Here is a 19,256-nt window from a genome sequence, read left to right on the forward strand (position 1 = left end):
CCCTCCTCTCTCTCTCACACTCTCTCTATCCCCCATCTCTCTCTCTCACTCTCTCTCCCCTCCTCTCTCTCTCTCACTCTCTCTCCCCTCCCTCTCTCTCTCACTCTCTCTCTCCCCTCCTCTCTCTCTCACACTCTCTCTCCCCCCATCTCTCTCTCTCTCTCTCTCTTTCTCTCTCCCGCTTCTCCCTTTCTCCTTATCCTACTGTTGTCAGCTAGTCTCAACTCAACTCCAATCAGTCTGAGGCAATAATACATTTCAGATAATTCTCCCCGTGATCCCTCAGTACAGATGGTTCTTTCAGTATTCTGAGTGGACTTGACACTGGTAGTCAGAATGATACAACCCTTAATATGCAGTATGTAATACAATAATATAATATGGACCATTTAGCAGACACTTTTATCCAAAGCCTTTTAGTCATGCACACATTATAATGCCTGTTGAATAGAGCATAGCAGGAGAAGCTTGCTGGTCCCAGATCTGTTTGTGTTGCCTTGACAACTTCTGTGGTCGATTAGCCTGGTCCTGAACAGCCATAGGAGTTGGTAAGAAAGATCTGGGACCAGGCTATAACAGGTCTCATAGTGATCCAGATAACCTGGGTCAACCTAGTCCGGGTTAGTTCGTTAACAATAAACGTGTGGTCAGGATGCATGGCATGGGTTGGCAGGGACCCCCAGTCCTTCCTGAAACCGATCCGATTTGAGAAGTTCGTTAACCCCCCCCCCCCAGTCACGTGCTCTTACATTTTTTATTGTGAAAATGCACGAAAAAAAGTTATCAAATATTCATGACGAGGCTAAGAAAAGAAGAAATCAAATTCAATATTTACCACATCTAGACACTGCTACACAGGGATAGGATAACTAATTAACTCCTCCAGAGGAGAGAGCGAGCCAAGCTGGTTCTCTACATTTCAAAAGCTACAGTCTGGGATTCATTTCATCAGCATAATGGCAGCTCCTGCTCAACCATTTGTTTTGCTACACAGCCATGGAATGGATGGGGAAATGTTCTGTCATCTGTCTCAAACTAGATAACTCAAGGTTAATCCATAAGAATCAATGGGAAGAATCAAGAAATGAAGTGATGGCCGGTATTCTGATTTTCCAGATCCCCCGACTGCACCTTCAACTGCTGCAGATCTCTATACCGTAGTCCTGTCTGACTGCTGTAGGTCTCTAAACCATAGTCCTGTCTGACTGCTGCAGGTCTCTATACCGTAGTCCTGTCTGACTGCTGCAGGTCTCTATACCGTAGTCCTGTCTGACTGCTGCAGCATTCGCTTCATCTGACCACTTCCATATTGAGCGTGTCACTGGTACTTCCTGTTTGAGTTTTTGCTTGTAAGCAGGAAGCAGAAGGATATAATTATGGTCAGATTTGCCAAAGGGAGGGTGAGGGAGAGCTTTGTACGCGTCTCTGTGTGTGGAGTAAAGGTCATCTAGAATTTTGTCGCCTCTAGTTGCACAGGTGACATGCTGGTAGAAATGAGGTAAAACGGATATCAGTTTCCCCGCTTGAAAATCACCGGCCACAAGAAGCACCACCTCTGTGTGTGTATTTTATTGTTTGCTTATGGCCCTATACATTGCTTTGAGTGCGGTCTTAATGCCAAAATTTGTTGTGATAAATAGACCTACGAAAATATAGATGAAAACTCTCTTGATAAATAGTCAAGTCTATAGATTATCAGCAGGTATTCTAACTCAGGCGAGCAAAAGCATGAGACTTCCTTAACATTAGAGATGGCGCATCAGCTGTGGTTAACAAAGAGACAACCCCTCTTCCCCTCTCATCTTACCCATGGCTGCCGAACGGTCTTGACGATGAAAATTCTTGAATTGAGCAGTTTGCAGTTTGTCCTTGAGTGACCGTACGTTTGCCAACAGAACAGACGGTAGAGGCGGTTTATTTGCACGCTAACGTGCTAACGTCAGGATGCTAACGTAGTCTAGGCAGGATGCTAACGTAGTCTAGTCAGGATGCTAACGTAGTCTAGTCAGGATGCTAACGTAGTCTAGTCAGGATGCTAACGTAGTCTAGGCAGGATGCTAACGTAGTCTAGTCAGGATGCTAACGTAGTCTAGTCAGGATGCTAACGTAGTCTAGTCTGGATGCTAACGTAGTCTAGTCTGGATGCCTCCACGCTAACGTAGTCTAGTCAGGATGCTAACGTAGTCTAGTCAGGATGCCTCCACGCTAACGTAGTCTAGTCTGGATGCCTCCACGCTAACGTAGTCTAGTCAGGATGCCTCCACGCTAACGTAGTCTAGTCAGGATGCTAACGTAGTCTAGTCAGGATGCCGACACGCTAACGTAGTCTAGTCAGGATGCCACCACGCTAATGTAGTCTAGTCAGGATGCTAACGTAGTCTAGTCAGGATGCCGACACGCTAATGTAGTCTAGTCAGGATGCCTCCACGCTAACTTAGTCTAGTCAGGATGCTAACGTAGTCTAGTCAGGATGCAGACACGCTAACAAATCTGTCGTTCTGCCCCTGAACAGGCAGTTAACCCACTGTTCCCAGGCCGTCATTGAAAATAAGAATGTGTTCTTAACTGACTTGCCTGGTTAAATAAAGGTAAAAAAAAATATATATTTTTTAAACGTAGTCTAGTCAGGATGCCTCCACGCTAACTTAGTCTAGTCAGGATGCTAACGTAGTCTAGTCAGGATGCCACCACGCTAACGTAGTCTAGTCAGGATGCCACCACGCTAACGTAGTCTAGTGAGTTGTCTCCGCGCTTAAGTAGCAATTTCATGATTACGATATTGTCTCATCGGCTGCAACTCGGGAGGGGCGAAGGTCAAGTCATCCGTCTTCTGAAAAGTAACCTGCAAACCGCGCTAATTAACAACCCGCCCACTTAACCCAGAAGCTAGAAAGATCGGCATGAAAAACATATCAGAATTGGTCAGGAGCCAGTAAAACTGTCAGCGCCTTCTGAAACCAGTTCTATTAATGGAAGCCGAGGTTGAGACCATGCAAAACAAATACACCACCCATGGCTCTCACTTCAACACACACACACACACACACACACACACACACACACACACACACACACACACACACACACACACACACACACACACACACACACACACACACACACACACACACACACACACACACTGCACAGCCATTCCAGAACACTGATCCAGTCAACATGCTCAACCCTGTTACCATAGCAGCAGCAGGAGAACAGCTGGCTTTACTCTAAGAGAATAACAATAATCCCCTACTAGGATTCGATATCTGTAGAACACATGGAACTACGTAGACTGTTAGAACCAATGGTGCCCCTTCTAAAAACCCTGAGGCAGCAGGTCCTCAGACCTGTTTCATGAATAAGGAGATTGAAGGAGAAAAAGAGAGAGAAACCGGACAGCTTGCTCTCTCTCTCTCTGTGTGTGTGTGTGTGTGTGTGTGTGTGTGTGTGTGTGTGTGTGTGTGTGTGTGTGTGTGTGTGTGTGTGTGCGTGTGTGTGCGTGTGTGTGCGTGTGTGTGTGTGTGTGCGTGCGTGCGTGCGAGCGTGCGTGCGTGTGTGTGTGTGCGTGCGTGTGTGTGTTCAACTCCGCTGTGCCCAGCTAGTATCACGAAAGGCACTACTAACTTATTTACCCCGACATCCATTAGATTGTGTTACCGTGGGAACAGCTCTCTTCCCATAGAATAGATGCATGACTGGTCCCACTGTACTACTACTACTACTGTCTCTGCTGTCCTAGAACACACACACACACACGTGTCGAATCTAGGACACTCTGGGCCCTGCTCCATGACATATTATGATACTGCATCCCCCCCCCAGGCAGATCGCCCAAGATTGACTTCCAAATTGGACGTCTGTCCATGTCCCTAGGGGCAGCAGTTAGCGTATTACCATCAAGTAGTCTTGGGTTTTGCTACAGGTGTGGTGGAGGGTGGTGGATGGGTGGGGGTGGTAGATGGGGGGGGTGGTGGAGGGTGGTGGATGGGAGGGTGGTAGATGGGGGGGGATGGTGGAGGGTGGTGGATGGGAGGGGTGGTAGATGGGGGGGGTGGAGGGTGGTGGATGGGAGGGGGTGGTAGATGGGGGGGATGGTGGAGGGTGGTGGATGGGAGGGGGTGGTAGATGGGGGGTGGTGGTGGATGGAGGGGGTGGTGGATGGGTGGGGGTGGTAGATGTGGGAGAGGGTGGTAGATGGGGGGGATGGTGGAGGGTGGTAGATGGGGGATGGTGGAGGGTGGTAGATGGGGGGGATGGTGGAGGGTGGTGGATGGGAGGGTGGAGGATGGTAGATGGGGGGGGATGGTGGAGGGTGGTAGATGGGGGGGATGGTGGAGGGTGGTAGATGGGGGGGGGATGGTGGAGTGTGGTAGATGGGGGGGTGGAGGGTGGTAGATGGGGGGGATGGTGGAGGGTGGTGGTGGTAGATGGGGGGGGTGGTGGAGGGTGGTAGATGGGGGGGGATGGTGGAGGGTGGTAGATGGGGGGGATGGTGGAGGGTGGTAGATGGGGGGTAGATGGGGGGGTAGTGGGGGGTGGTAGATGGGGGGGTGGAGGGGGTAGATGGGGGGGATGGTGGAGGGTGGTAGATGGGGGGTGGTAGATGGGGGGGGTGGTAGATGGGGGGTGGTAGATGGGGGGATGGTGGAGGGTGGTGGATGGGAGGGTGGAGGATGGTAGATGGAGGGGGGGCATAATCCCATAGCATTACATGTTGTTTTAACCCTCTCAAACCTTAACCTTTAAATGGTAGGAAACATGAGTTTTTACTCACCAATGTAACAACACAGTGTGGTCAAAGACTAGTCACCGTCTGGTTACCTATAAGTACAAACATAGTTATGTGTTGAGGTTATTACATACTGTATTTGTTTAACTTATTTCCCGGATGTCTTGAAAACTACCCACAATGCGCTAATTCTCAACGTCATATGGAGGATTTACTCATATGCTAGCTCGGTAGCTAGCTCATGCTCTTCACAGACTTTGTGTCTGTGTTATCTAGTGGGAACCTGTTAGCGCGGCAGGCTCTGGTGCCTTCTTGCCGTGGGCTCAAACCGAAAAGAGAAAATCATTGTGTAGTACCTCCTTTGTTGTCCTCTTTGTCAACCTTATTGGCATGTTCTATGTGAAGCAGGAGACGAGTACTGTTGACTTAGCGCCACTGCGCTAGCTGCATTGGGAATCTATATATTTTAGATTTTTCTCCCGATATTGCTATTGTATTTCCTTGACTCTCCCCCTTCACTTTGGCAGCTAACTCAGCCTGCACTCTTTTAAAAGTTTTACCATTGGATAGACCCCAGCCATCAATCTGTAAGTCTCTGCTCTCTCTTTGCTTTTGATATGCAGTTATGTTTTAGTTGTGTTGTGTTGGATGATTTCTAGCTGGTCTCCAGTAGTTGGGCTCTAGTTTGCCAACCATAACCGCTAGGCTAATAGCTAGTTGGCTAAATAGCTATGGTTAGCTGGAAGGCTAGCTTGCTGCCTAAGATAACTGCATATATACCTAGCGTTCTTTGATAACTGGTTAGATGGAGTTATGTATTTCCAAATCTTTGTTTTAATTTAATGTAGCTGTAAGTTAGGTGTTTATAGCAACTAGCTGACTCATTCAGTGCTAATGTAATGTCAGCAGACTGGTAGAGCTAACGTTAGTGCTGATGTAACGTTAGCAAGCTGGTAGGGCTAATGTTAGTGCTAATGTAACGTTAGCAGGCTGGTAGGGCTAATGTTAGTGCTAATGTAACGTTAGTAGGCTGGTAGGGCTAACGATAGTGCTAATGTAATATTAGCAGGCTGGTAGGGCTAACTTAAGCAGGTTAGTAGGGCTGACGTTAGCAGGCTAGTTGGCTAGCAACCTTGAAAGTTGATTTGTAATAAAGCCCTGCACGGCATGAATTTTAAACCTGAGCCCTACCCATGCCTGCAACGTATTTGCTTGTAAGTGGGCTGAAAATGTAATTGAAACTAATCGTCATGAGTGCAAACGATTTTCTTTAATTTGAAGTTATTTCTGTTGGGAGTTTACATTGTAGCTAACAGGCTGGATTGGCTTCGAGATTCTTGGGAATTCTGATGGGTTTTATGTAACAACTCGTAAAATAGAAAAGAGAAGTGTAACTTTGCATTAGGACTTTTGATGTAATCATAATTACTATTAATTAATTAATTAATTAATATAATTACTAATGCAAATCCAAATGTTACTGTCCCGCTCTCCCGCGATCCAGGGCGCCAGACTGCCTATCATTACGCACACCTGTCACCATCGTTACGCGCACCTGTCACCATCATTACGCACACCTGTCACCATCATTACGCACACCTGTCACCATAATTACGCACACCTGTCATCATCATTACGCACACCTGTCACAATCATTACGCACACCTGTCACCATCATTACGCACACCTGTCATCATCATTACGCACACCTGTCACCATCATTACGCACACCTGTCATCATCATTACGCACACCTGTCATCATCATTACGCACCTGCGCTTCATTGGACCCACCTGAACTCCATCGCTATGTTGATTGCCCCTCCTATATCTTTTCTGTTTCTTTGGTTAGATCCCTGTGTCATTATTAATGTCTCTGTGTGTTCCTGTCCAGACGCTGTCCTGTCTGGTACCATGTCCATGGTTAATTAAATGTTCTCTCCCTGTACCTGCTTCTCGTCCCATAGCATCGATTCTTACAGTTACATGTGATGACGTTTATGCTACCTACACTTTAACTTTTTAACTTGATGTTTGGAGAAAAGGAACTAAATGATGCCGAGCAGGAGTCAACCCATGGGGCGGCAAAAAACACTTTGAAATTCGACATTTGGAGAAACGTGGATTGACATATGAAGTAAAATTGGTAAAACCGTGAGATCTTGTTGGTATCCCAGCCTGGTAAAACAGTGAGATCTTGTTGGTATCCCAGCCTGGTAAAACCGTGAAATCTTGTTGTATCCCATACCGTGAGATCTTGTTGGTATCCCAGCCTGGTAAAACAGTGAGATGGTATAAGCCTGGTAAAACCGTGAGATCTTGTTGGTATCCCAGCCTGGTAAAACAGTGAGATCTTGTTGGTATCCCAGCCTGGTAAAACCGTGAGATCTTGTTGGTATCCCAGCCTGGTAAAACCGTGAGATCTTGTTGGTATCCCAGCCTGGTAAAACCGTGAGATCTTGTTGGTATCCCAGCCTGGTAAAACCGTGAGATCTTGTTGGTATCCCAGCCTGGTAAAACCGTGAGATCTTGCTGATATCCCAGCCTGGTAAAACCGTGAGATCTTGTTGGTATCCCAGCCTGGTAAAACCGTGAGATTTTGTTGGTATCCCAGCCTGGTAAAACCGTGAGATCTTGTTGGTATCACAGCCTGGTAAAACCGTGAGATCTTGCTGATATCCCAGCCTGGTAAAACCGTGAGATCTTGTTGGTATCCCAGCCTGGTAAAACCGTGAGATCTTGTTGGTATCCCAGCCTGGAAATGACATAGGTGCTGCGGCATTTTAACTTTTGGTTTGATACCTGACCGCAGCCATGCGGCTGTTCTGTGCAGAGTTCAATCTGACATAACTGTTTATCTTCCTAGCCTTAGTGCTGCTGCCAGTTCAGTTCCCAACTTCCTCTCAACCTGACACACTGAGCCAGAGAGACAGGACAGGACACAAACAGTACGGTGTACCTCAGCTCTCTGTTTGACCCCTGACCTGTCCTGACCTGTTCTCCTGTCCTGTGTGTGAGTGGGGACCGGTCTGTTGAAGTGTGCTGTGCTCGATCTGATCTGATCTGATCTGAGATTACCGTTCATCGTTCTAACTCACATCACCCCTCATTACCGGCCAACTGTCATGCAGCAGTCAGCAAGCAGGCAGCGAGCAGGCAGCAAGCAGTCAGACCACGTCTCCCCACAGGTGATGCTGGTGAGAACAGACATCTACTGCTGAGGTAAGATAGTCTGCTGTATGATGGTGGTGACCTCTGACCTGACCTGAGATCTCCTCTCCTCCTGCATTAATTGAGTCAGTCATTTTTGTTTTTATTGATGTTTCTTACAGAGTATACAGGTATTAAATTCCCCCTAAAAACTATATTAGATTCCCCGTAAAAACTATATTCGATTCCCCCTAAAAAACTATATTCGATTCCCCCTAAAAGCTATATTCGATTGCCCCTAAAAACTATATTCGATTCCCCCTAAAAACTATATTCGATTCCCCCAGAAAGCTATATTCGATTCACCCTAAAAGCTATATTTGGATATTTATTTTGCTTACATAAACCAATACAGTACTACAGCCAGTACAGTACAATACCACCAACTACACCAAACCAATACAGTACAATAATACCACCAACTACACCAAACCAATACAGTACAATACCACCAACTACACCAAACCAATACAGTACAATACCACCAACTACACCAAACCAATACAGTACAATACCACCAACTACACCAAACCAATACAGTACAATACCACCAACTACACCAAACCAATACAGTACAATAATACCACCAACTACACCAAACCAATACAGTACAATACCACCAACTACACCAAACCAATACAGTACAATAATACCACCAACTACACCAAACCAATACAGTACAATAATACCACCAACTACACCAAACCAATACAGTACAATACCACCAACTACACCAAACCAATACAGTACAATACCACCAACTACACCAAACCAATACAGTACAATACCACCAACTACACCAAACCAATACAGTACTACAGCCAGTACAGTACAATACCACCAACTACACCAAACCAATACAGTACAATAATACCACCAACTACACCAAACCAATACAGTACAATACCACCAACTACACCAAACCAATACAGTACAATACCACCAACTACACCAAACCAATACAGTACAATACCACCAACTACACCAAACCAATACAGTACAATAATACCACCAACTACACCAAACCAATACAGTACAATACCACCAACTACACCAAACCAATACAGTACAATACCACCAACTACACCAAACCAATACAGTATAATACCACCAACTACATCAAACCAATACAGTACAATAATACCACCAACTACACCAAACCAATACAGTACAATAATACCACCAACTACACCAAACCAATACAGTATAATACCACCAACTACATCAAACCAATACAGTACAATACCACAACTACACCAAACCAATACAGTACAATAATACCACCAACTACACCAAACCAATACAGTAAAGTACTACAACCACACCAGCCCTGTCTGTTTACCTATGCCTGTCTGCCTGTCTGTCTGCCTGTTTACCTATGTCTGTCTGCCTGTCTGTCTGCCTGTTTACCTATGTCTGTCTGTCTGCCTGTTTACCTATGCCTGTCTGCCTGTCTGTCTGCCTGTTTACCTATGTCTGTCTGCCTGTCTGTCTGCCTGTTTACCTATGCCTGTCTGCCTGTCTGTCTGCCTGTTTACCTATGTCTGTCTGCCTGTCTGTCTGCCTGTTTACCTATGTCTGTCTGCCTGTCTGTCGGTGTGCCTGTTTACCTATGTCTGTCTGCCTGTCTGTCTGTCTGCCTGTTTACCTATGTCTGTCTGCCTGTCTGTCTGTCTGCCTGTTTACCTATGTCTGTCTGTCTGCCTGTCTGTCTGCCTGTTTACCTATGCCTGTCTGCCTGTCTGTCTGCCTGTTTACCTATGTCTGTCTGCCTGTCTGTCTGCCTGTTTACCTATGTCTGTCTGCCTGTCTGTCTGTCTGCCTGTTTACCTATGCCGGTCTGCCTGTCTGCCAGTCGGTCTGCCTGTCTGCCAGTCGGTCTGCCTGTCTTCCAGTCGGTCAGCCTGTCTGCCAGTCGGTCTGCCTGTCTGCCTGTCTTCCAGTCGGTCTGCCTGCCTGTCTGCCAGTCTGTCTGCCTGTCTGCCAGTCGGTCTGCCTGCCTGTCTGTCTGCCAGTCGGTCTGCCTATCTGCCAGACGGTCTGCCTGCCTGTCTGCCAGTCGGTCTTTCTGCTTGTCTGCCAGTCGGTCTGCCTGTCTGCCAGTCGGTCTGCCTGTCTGCCAGTCGGTCTGCCTGCCTGTTTGCCAGTCGGTCTGCCTGCCTGTCTGCCAGTCGGTATGCCTGTCTGTCTGCCTGTCTGCCAGTCGGTCTGCCTGCCTGTCTGTCTGCCAGTCGGTCTGCCTGCCTGTCTGTTTGCCAGTCGGTCTGCCTGTCTGCCAGTCGGTCTGCCTGTCTGCCAGTCGGTGTGCCTCTCGGCCTGTCTGCCAGTCGGTCTGCCTGTCTGTCTTTCTGTCTGCCAGTCGGTCTGCCTGCCTGTCTGCCTCAGTGAGCAGCTAGCATGCCTGGTATGTTGATTACACGTACATTCTATGAATCATCACATGGATGCCTTTGATGAGAGAGTTAGGAGCATTGAATTCTAATCTCACCAAGCAGAACGGAGGGTCTTGCAGGTCTGGGGTCTAGAGTAAAGACCCCTGAAGAACAAAGTGACCGTTGCATTCATTCTTTTTTTTACCTCCATCCTTCCTACATCCCTCCCTCCATTCGTCCCTTCCAATGAAGATAAGGAAACTTCATTAAAGCAAGCAGCTATTTTCCCTATGCTAATTAAAGTCTCCCTCTTACCGATGGGAGGATGAATTAGTGGAGGGGGAGAAAAGTGGGAGGATGAATTAGTGGAGGGGAGGGGAGAAAGGTGGGAGGATGAAGGGGGAGAGTGATGATGAGAAGTAGAGTGAGGGTGGGAGGCTTAGAAGTAGAGGAAGGGAGGGTGGGTGTGAAGTAGAGGGAGGGAGGGTATGAAGTAGAGGAGGGAGGGAGAGAAGTAGAGGGAGGGAGGGTATGAAGTAGAGGGAGGGAGGGTGAGAAGTAGAGGGAGGGAGGGTATGAAGTAGAGGGAGGGAGGGTGAGAAGTAGAGGGAGGGAGGGTATGAAGTAGAGGGAGGAGGAGGGTGAGAGGTAGAGGGAGGGTGAGAAGTAGAGGTAGGGAGGGAGAGAAGTAGAGGGAGGGAGGGTATGAAGTAGAGGGAGGGAGGGTGAGAAGTAGAGGGAGGGAGGGTATGAAGTAGAGGGAGGGAGGGTATGAAGTAGAGGGAGGGAGGGTGAGAAGTAGAGGGAGGGTGAGAAGTAGAGGGAGGGTATGAAGTAGAGGGAGGGAGGGTGAGAAGTAGAGGGAGGGTGAGAAGTAGAGGGAGGGAGGGAAGTAGAGAGAGGAAGGGAGGGTGAGAAGTAGAGGGAGGGAGGGACGGAAGTAGAGAGAGGAAGGGAGGGTGAGAAGTAGAGGGAGGGAGGGTGAGAAGTAGAGGGAGGGAGGGTGAGAAGTAGAGGGAGGGACGGAAGTAGAGAGAGGAAGGGAGGGTGAGAAGTAGAGGGAGGGAGGGTATGACGTAGAGGGAGGGGGAGGGTGAGAGGTAGAGGGAGGGTGAGAAGTAGAGGGAGAGAGGGTGAGAAGTAGAGGGAGGGAGGAAGTAGAGAGAGGAAGGGAGGGTGAGAAGTAGAGGGAGGGAGGGAAGTAGAGAGAGGAAGGGAGGGTGAGAAGTAGAGGGAGGGAGGGTGAGAAGTAGAGGGAGGGAGGGAGGGTGAGAAGTAGAGGGAGGGGGGGGTGTCCTTTGACAGCTCTTTGGTCTTGGCCATAGTGGAGTTTGGAGTGTGACTGTTTGAGGTTGTGGACAGGTGTCTTTTATACTGATAACAAGTTCAAACAGGTGCCATTAATACAGGTAACGAGTGGAGGACAGAGGAGCCTCTTAAAGAAGAAGTTACAGGTCTGTGAGAGCCAGAAATCTTGCTTGTTTGTAGGTGACCAAATACTTATTTTCCACCATAATTTGCAAATAAATAAATAAAAAATCCTACAATCCTACAATGTGATTCTCATTTTGTCTGTCATAGTTGAAGTGTACCTATGATGAAAATTACAGGCCTCTCATCTTTTTAAGTGGGAGAACTTGCACAATTGGTGGCTGACTAAATACTTTTTTGCCCCACTGTAGGTGGGTAGCGAGTAGCAGCAGTGTACAAGGGGGGGGGGGGGGGGGGGGTCAATGTAAATTGTCCGGTGGAGATTTTTATGAATTCTTCAGCAGTCTTATGGCTTGGGGGTAGAAGCTGTTGAGGAGCCTTTTGGTCCTAAACTTTGGCGCACCGGTACCACTTGCCTTGCGGTAGCAGAGAAAACAGTCTATAACTTGGGTGACTGGAGTCTCTGACAATTTTATGGGCTTTCCTCTGACACCGAATGGTGCTGGATGGTAGGAAGCTTGGCCCCAGTGATGTACTGAGGCGTTCGCACTACCCTCTGTAGCGCCTTACGGTCAGATGCCGAGTGGTTGCCATACCAGGCGGGGATGCAACTGGTCAGGATGCTCTCGATGGTGCAGCTGTAGGACCTTTTGAGGATCTGGGGACCCATGTCAAGGGAATACAGGAGAATACAGGGAATACAGGAGAGGACTAAGCACGCACCCCTGAGGGGCCCCAGTGTTGAGGATCAACGTGGCAGACGTGTTGTTGCCTACTCTTACCACCTGGGGGCGGCCCGTCAGGAAGTCCAGGATCCAGTTGCAGAGGGAGGTGTTTAGTCCCAGAGTCCTTAGCTTAGTGATGAGCTTTGTGGGCACTATTATGTTAAACGCTGAGCTGCAGTCAATGAACAGCATTCTAACATAGGTGTTCCTTTTGTCCGGGTGGGAAAGGGTGGTGTGGAGTGCGATTGAGATTGCGTCATCTGTGGATCTGTTGGGGTGGTATGCGAATTGGAGTGGGTCTAGGGTGTCCGGGAGGATGCTGTTGTTGTGAGCCATGACCAGCCTTTCAAAGCACTTCATGGCTATTGACGTGAGTGCCACGGGGCGGTAATCATTTAGGCAGGTCACCTTCGCTTCTTTGGGCACAGGCACTATGATGGTCCTCATGAAACATGTAGGTATCACAGACTCGGTCAGGGAGAGGTTGAAAATGTCAGTGAAGACACTTCACAGTTGGTCTGCGCATGCTTTGAGTACATGTCCTGGTAATTCGTCTGACCTGTGAATGCTGACCTGGTTAAAGGTTTTGTTCACATCGGCTACAGAGAGCATTATCACACAGTCATCCAGAACAGCTGGTGCTCTCGTGCATGCTTCGTTGTTGCTTACCTTAAAGCAAGCATAAAATGCATTTAGCTCGTCTGGTAGGCTCGCGTCACTGGGCAGCTTGTGTCTGGGTTTCCCTTTGTAGTCCGTAATAGTTTTCAAGCCCTGCCACATGCGACAGGCGTCAGAGTAGTAAGGATTCAATCTTAATCCTGTTTTGATGGTTTGCTTGTTTGATGGTTCATCTGAGGGCATAGAGGGATTTCTTATAAGCGTCCGGATTAGTCTCCCGCTCCTTGAAAGTGGCAGCTCTAGCCTTTAGCTCGATGCGGACGTTGCCTGTAATCCATTGCTTCTGGTTGGGATATGTACGTACAGTCACTGTGGGGAAGACGTCGTCGATGCACTTATTGATTAAGACGATGACTGAGGTGTTGTATTCCTCAATGCCATTGGATGAATCCCGGAACATATTCCTGTCAGTGCTGGCAAAACAGTCCTGTAACTTAGCATCCACGTCATTTGACCACTTCCGTATTGAGCGAGTCACTGGTATTTCCTGCTTTAGTATTTAGCTTGTAAGCAGGAATCAGGAGGATAGAATTGTGGTCAGATTTTCCAAATGGAGGGAGGGGGAGAGCTTTGTATGCATCTCTGTGTGTGGAGTAAAGGTGGTCTAGAGTGTTCTTTTCTTCTGGTTGCACATGTGACATGCTGGTAGAAATGAGTTAAAATGAATTTTAGTTTCCCTGCATTAAAGTCCCTGGCCACTAGGAGAGCCTCCTCTGGATGAGCATTTTCTTGTTTGCTTATGGCCTTATAGAGTTGGTTGAGAGCGGTCTTAGTGCCAGCATCAATCTGTGGCGGTAAATAGACGGCTATGCATGTGTGGTCGTCAGTTTATCTTAAGGTACTCTACCTCAGGCGAGCAATACCGAAAGACTTCTTTAATATTAGACATCGCACACCAGCTGCTATTGACAAAAAGACACACACACCCACCCCTCGTCTTACCAGAGGTAGCACCTCTGTTCTGCATGGAAAATCCAGCCAGTGCGTGGAAAATCCAGCCAGCTCTATATGGTCAGTTTCTTCGTTCAGCCACGTCTCAGGTGAAACATAAGATGTTACAGTGTTTAATAATGTCCCGTTGGTAGGATACTCTTAATAGTAAGTCATCAATTTTATTTTCTAACGATTGCACGTTAGCAAGGAGAATGGAAGGCATTGGGAGTTTACTCACTCGCCTACGGATTCTCAGAAGGATCCCCGATCTGCGTCCCCTTTTCCCCTGTCATGGTGCTGAACTTCCCTGGTCGTTGTCCCCTGTCATAGTGCTGAACTTCCCTGGTCGCTGTCCCCTGTCATAGTGCTGAACTTCCCTGGTCGTTGTCCCCTGTCATAGTGCTGAACTTCCCTGGTCGTTGTCCCCTGGCATAGTGCTGAACTTCCCTGGTCGCTGTCCCCTGGCATAGTGCTGAACTACCCTGGTCGCTGTCCCCTGTCATAGTGCTGAACTTCCCTGGTCGCTGTCCCCTGTCATAGTGCTGAACTACCCTGGTCGTTGTCCCCTGTCATAGTGCTGAACTTCCCTGGTCGTTGTCCCCTGTCATAGTGCTGAACTTCCCTGGTCGCTGTCCCCTGGCATAGTGCTGAACTTCCCTGGTCGCTGTCCCCTGGCATAGTGCTGAACTACCCTGGTCGCTGTCCCCTGTCATAGTGCTGAACTTCCCTGGTCGTTGTCCCCTGTCATAGTGCTGAACTTCCCTGGTCGCTGTCCCCTGTCATAGTGCTGAACTTCCCTGGTCGCTGTCCCCTGTCATAGTGCTGAACTACCCTGGTCGCTGTCCCCTGGCATAGTGCTGAACTTCCCTGGTCGCTGTCCCCTGGCATAGTGCTGAACTACCCTGGTCTGAACTACCCTGGTCGCTGTCCCCTGTCATAGTGCTGAACTTCCCTGGTCGTTGTCCCCTGTCATAGTGCTGAACTACCCTGGTCGCTGTCCCCTGTCATAGTGCTGAACTTCCCTGGTCGTTGTCCCCTGTCATAGTGCTGAACTTCCCTGGTCGTTGTCCCTTGTCATGGTTCTGAACTTCCCTGGTCGTTGTCCCCTGTCATAGTGCTGAACTTCCCATTCTGATTCTGTCACTGATTCGTTTGCTTTGTTTAGCATCCGAACTGTTAATCACCGAATAAAGTTATGTAATTGTGTATGTATGTATATTACCTCAATTTATCTTCTCACAGTATAAATAGTAATCTAAAACACAGATTACTTCTTCAACATTCTCATATGATCTCTATATTACTTTTGTTTCATTTTATTCCTCTCTGTTTTGTCCCAAAAGGAATCATCGAACATATAATTATGTTTTATAATTATGTTTTATGTCAAATCAATAAGTACTTGTTCCCTAGCGGTGTCTCTGTCTGCTCTGGCAATCATGTTCCACTTCACACACACACACACACACACACACACACACACACACACACACACACACACACACGCGCGCACTGGCGCACACACACGCATATACACACCACAGTAAACTACTGGGAGAGAACATCCATCTCAGTTAAATTATATCTAATTTAGCCAGATACTGTATCTCTGCATGTGTAGAACATAACCCCTGATTCCCAGATATCTCTGAATGTGTAGAACATAACCCCTGATTCCCAGATATCTCTGAATGTGTAGAACATAACCCCTGATTCCCAGACATCTCTGAATGTGTAGAACATAACCCCTGATTCCCAGACATCTCTGAATGTGTAGAACATAACCCCTGATTCCCAGATATCTCTGAATGTGTAGAACATAACCCCTGATTCCCAGATATCTCTGAATGTGTAGAACATAACCCCTGATTCCCAGATATCTCTGAATGTGTAGAACATAACCCCTGATTCCCAGATATCTCTGAATGTGTAGAACATAACCCCCTGATTCCCAGATATCTCTGAATGTGTAGAACATAACCCCCTGATTCCCAGATATCTCTGAATGTGTAGAACCTAACCCCCGATTCCAGTATCTTTTACTTGTGAAGATCCATTTTGGTTTAGGTTCCCTTAAAATGGCAAACGGCAGCATTGGGAATGAATAAATGAATGAATGAATTAATCAATTAATAAATTAATGAATGAATAAATTAATGAATAAACGAATGAATTAATTAATAAATGAATGAATGAATAAACGAATGAATGAATAAATTAATGAATGAATGAATAAATTAATGAATAAACGAATGAATGAATGAATAAATGAATGAATGAATAAATGAATGAATAAACGAATGAATGAATGAATAAATGAATGAATGAATAAACGAATGAATTAATAAATAAATTAATGAATGAATAAACGAATGAATGAATGAATGAATAAATGAATGAATGAATAAACAAATTCATTAATAAATGAATGAATGACTTAAATAAATATTCACTTTATTATTTTCCCAGAAGCCATCCCAGTATATCCACATAAACCGAAGGCAATACGACATAGCCCTTAAACTATACAGTCCATCTAAATAATGTTATCCCACTAACACTAGGGTGGCCTAACCATAGCTAATCTCAGTCCCCATTGAATCTTTCTCCTCCCCGGCCCCGTCTGCACCATTGCAATAAAACAGAATATTCATGGTTTGTGTTGCAGCTCGCTCTCTCTCTATCTACCCAAGTCCCCCAGCTGATGGTGACGTAGATGCGCGCGTGTGTTTGTGTGTCTGTGTGACTTTTGGCGAAGGGGGGGGGGACGACGATAAAAGAGGCATGCAGGGGCGCAAGGCATTGCTCATTTAAGATGTTCTATTTGAATACAGAATATCATCTTTCTAAAGGAATTTCATCTGGATTTAAAATGTCAAACAAATAGAGAATCTAAAACACATTGACAATCTGGAGCTTCTGTCGGTCCGCGTACCAAAATGATGTCAATGTATCATCAAATGGAATATTTGTGTTTGATTTATTTGAGATCGTAACGTTGGATATAGCCTTGGTCGGTTATTTCGCAAGACTGGTGTGCCATATATATATATATATATATATTTTTTTTAAAGTTGACCAACGGACTGGACAGCAAAAGGAGCCGCATCTATACCGAGACCATCAGAATAGATTTTCTGCGCTAACGCAGAGGAGATGGGCAGGAGAGGCGGCGAGCACTGCGGTCGGCTGGCGGGTGAAGAGAAGAGCCGTTTGGGTTCGCATGGATTTGGATTCTAAGGTCCCCTTCCATCGGTTCAGACCTCAGAATAACGTCTTCTTCGCCGCTGACAGCTTGACGGTTGGTCTATCTATCTGCCTGGCGGAACGGACTAACGGCAAAAAGGACGGGAGGAAAAGAAGAGCGAGCCATCACTTCACCGGTTTGATCGATCAGTCGGAAGCAGAACGGCCTTGGGGACCAGTTTGAGTGTGCGTGAGGAAACCGATATCGCCTCTGGAGCATTCTTTCAACGGCAGGAGGCTAGGAGGCTACAGCACGTTTGACTGAGGAGGAGGAGGAGGTGCTGATGCAAACTAAATAAACCTTTACAGCCAAATAGATACCTCGGAGTCAACAAAAGGGTCGATAGGAAAAGAGGCATTACGCAGTGTCGACCAAAACACTTCAGGATACAAGTACAGGTGGGCTGTAATGAAATGCATTCGCCAGGGTCTCGTTAGTAGCTATAACTCAATGAAATGCATTCGCCAGGGTCTCGTTAGTAGCTATAACTCAATGAAATGCATTCGCCAGGGTCTCGTTAGTAGCAATAACTCAATGATATGCATGCGATAGCGTGCATGGACGTTGAAACTGTAGGGCTGTACAATAACACTGTGCAACTCTCAAGGAGGGACCTTGGACACGAAAGGGGATGTGTAACATTGAGTATAGGACAACTAGCTATGCAATGTGGAAGGAGTACGAGTCCTTTAAAATTTCATTTTACGTTCGTTTTTTACCTATAGATGATATATATATGCTACGGTGTTTCTGAGAAGCGATGCAGACAGACTGCTAGATCCGGATAAGCCGAGGCGGTAATAATTTAAGTGTATGTATGTGCCTATGATCATAATGAATATCCCCAAGCCTATAACAAGGGCCAATGATGTGTCTTAAACACACGCAATGGCAGTATAAGGTTCCACCAGACTAGCTCTTCGTATGGAGGAGGGGTTCTTCACAGCGTCACAGCAAACATCGCCTAGGCAATGCCTTATGAGTCAGTCAGTCCATGTGCATCAGTAGAGTTGAGGATGAGGACTGTGTGTTTGATGCGGTGTGCCATGCCACGCTAGAGGGGGAAGCTGATTAGAGCGAGTGTGTCACCTCTCCGGGGTGCTGCTCCGTTTGCGCCTACAGATACAACGCAATCAATCTCTCTGTAGGGTCCACACCCCATGACAGTCAAATCACAGCTGCGTTATGTAGAGAAATACAGGGCTACACATTGGATATAGCCTCTGGCCCTATTGGTGATTGACAAGCATGGACTGGCCAACCACATAGCTGTGTCAGCCCTATTGGTGATTGACAAGCATGGGCTGGCCAATCACATAGCTGTGTCAGCCCTATTGGTGATTGACAAGCATGGGCTGGCCAACCACATAGCTGTGTCAGCCCTATTGGTGATTGACAAGCATGGGCTGGCCAACCACAATGCTGTGTCAGCCCTATTGGTGATTGACAAGCATGGGCTGGCCAACCACATAGCTGTGTCAGCCCTATTGGTGATTGACAAGCATGGGCTGGCCAATCACATAGCTGTGTCAGCCCTATTGGTGATTGACAAGCATGGGCTGGCCAACCACATAGCTGTGTCAGCCCTATTGGTGATTGACAAGCATGGGCTGGCCAATCACATAGCTGTGTCAGCCCTATTGGTGATTGACAAGCATGGGCTGGCCAACCACATAGCTGTGTCAGCCCTATTGGTGATTGACAAGCATGGGCTGGCCAATCACATAGCTGTGTCAGCCCTATTGGTGATTGACAAGCATGGACTGGCCAATCACATAGCTGTGTCAGCCCTATTGGTGATTGACAAGCATGGGCTGGCCAATCACATAGCTGTGTCAGCCCTATTGGTGATTGACAAGCATGGGCTGGCCAATCACATAGCTGTGTCAGCCCTATTGGTGATTGACAAGCATGGGCTGGCCAATCACATAG

General features: G+C 47.1%; 1 protein-coding gene across 2 annotated transcripts in view; it reads left to right on the plus strand.

Moving 5' to 3' along the window:
• The first annotated feature begins 17,185 nt into the window (after positions 1 to 17,185).
• The window catches only part of LOC115125510 (sodium/calcium exchanger 3-like), a 189,970-nt gene continuing 187,899 nt past the window's right edge, over positions 17,186 to 19,256 (plus strand). For both annotated transcript variants that reach the window (XM_065025925.1, XM_065025926.1), the window contains exon 1: positions 17,186 to 17,722. The gene's annotated coding sequence lies outside the window, so the exon portion shown is untranslated. The remainder of the gene's footprint in view (positions 17,723 to 19,256) is intronic.

This window comes from Oncorhynchus nerka, linkage group LG12 (genome assembly GCF_034236695.1).
Source record: "Oncorhynchus nerka isolate Pitt River linkage group LG12, Oner_Uvic_2.0, whole genome shotgun sequence".
Lineage (NCBI taxonomy): Eukaryota > Metazoa > Chordata > Actinopteri > Salmoniformes > Salmonidae > Oncorhynchus > Oncorhynchus nerka.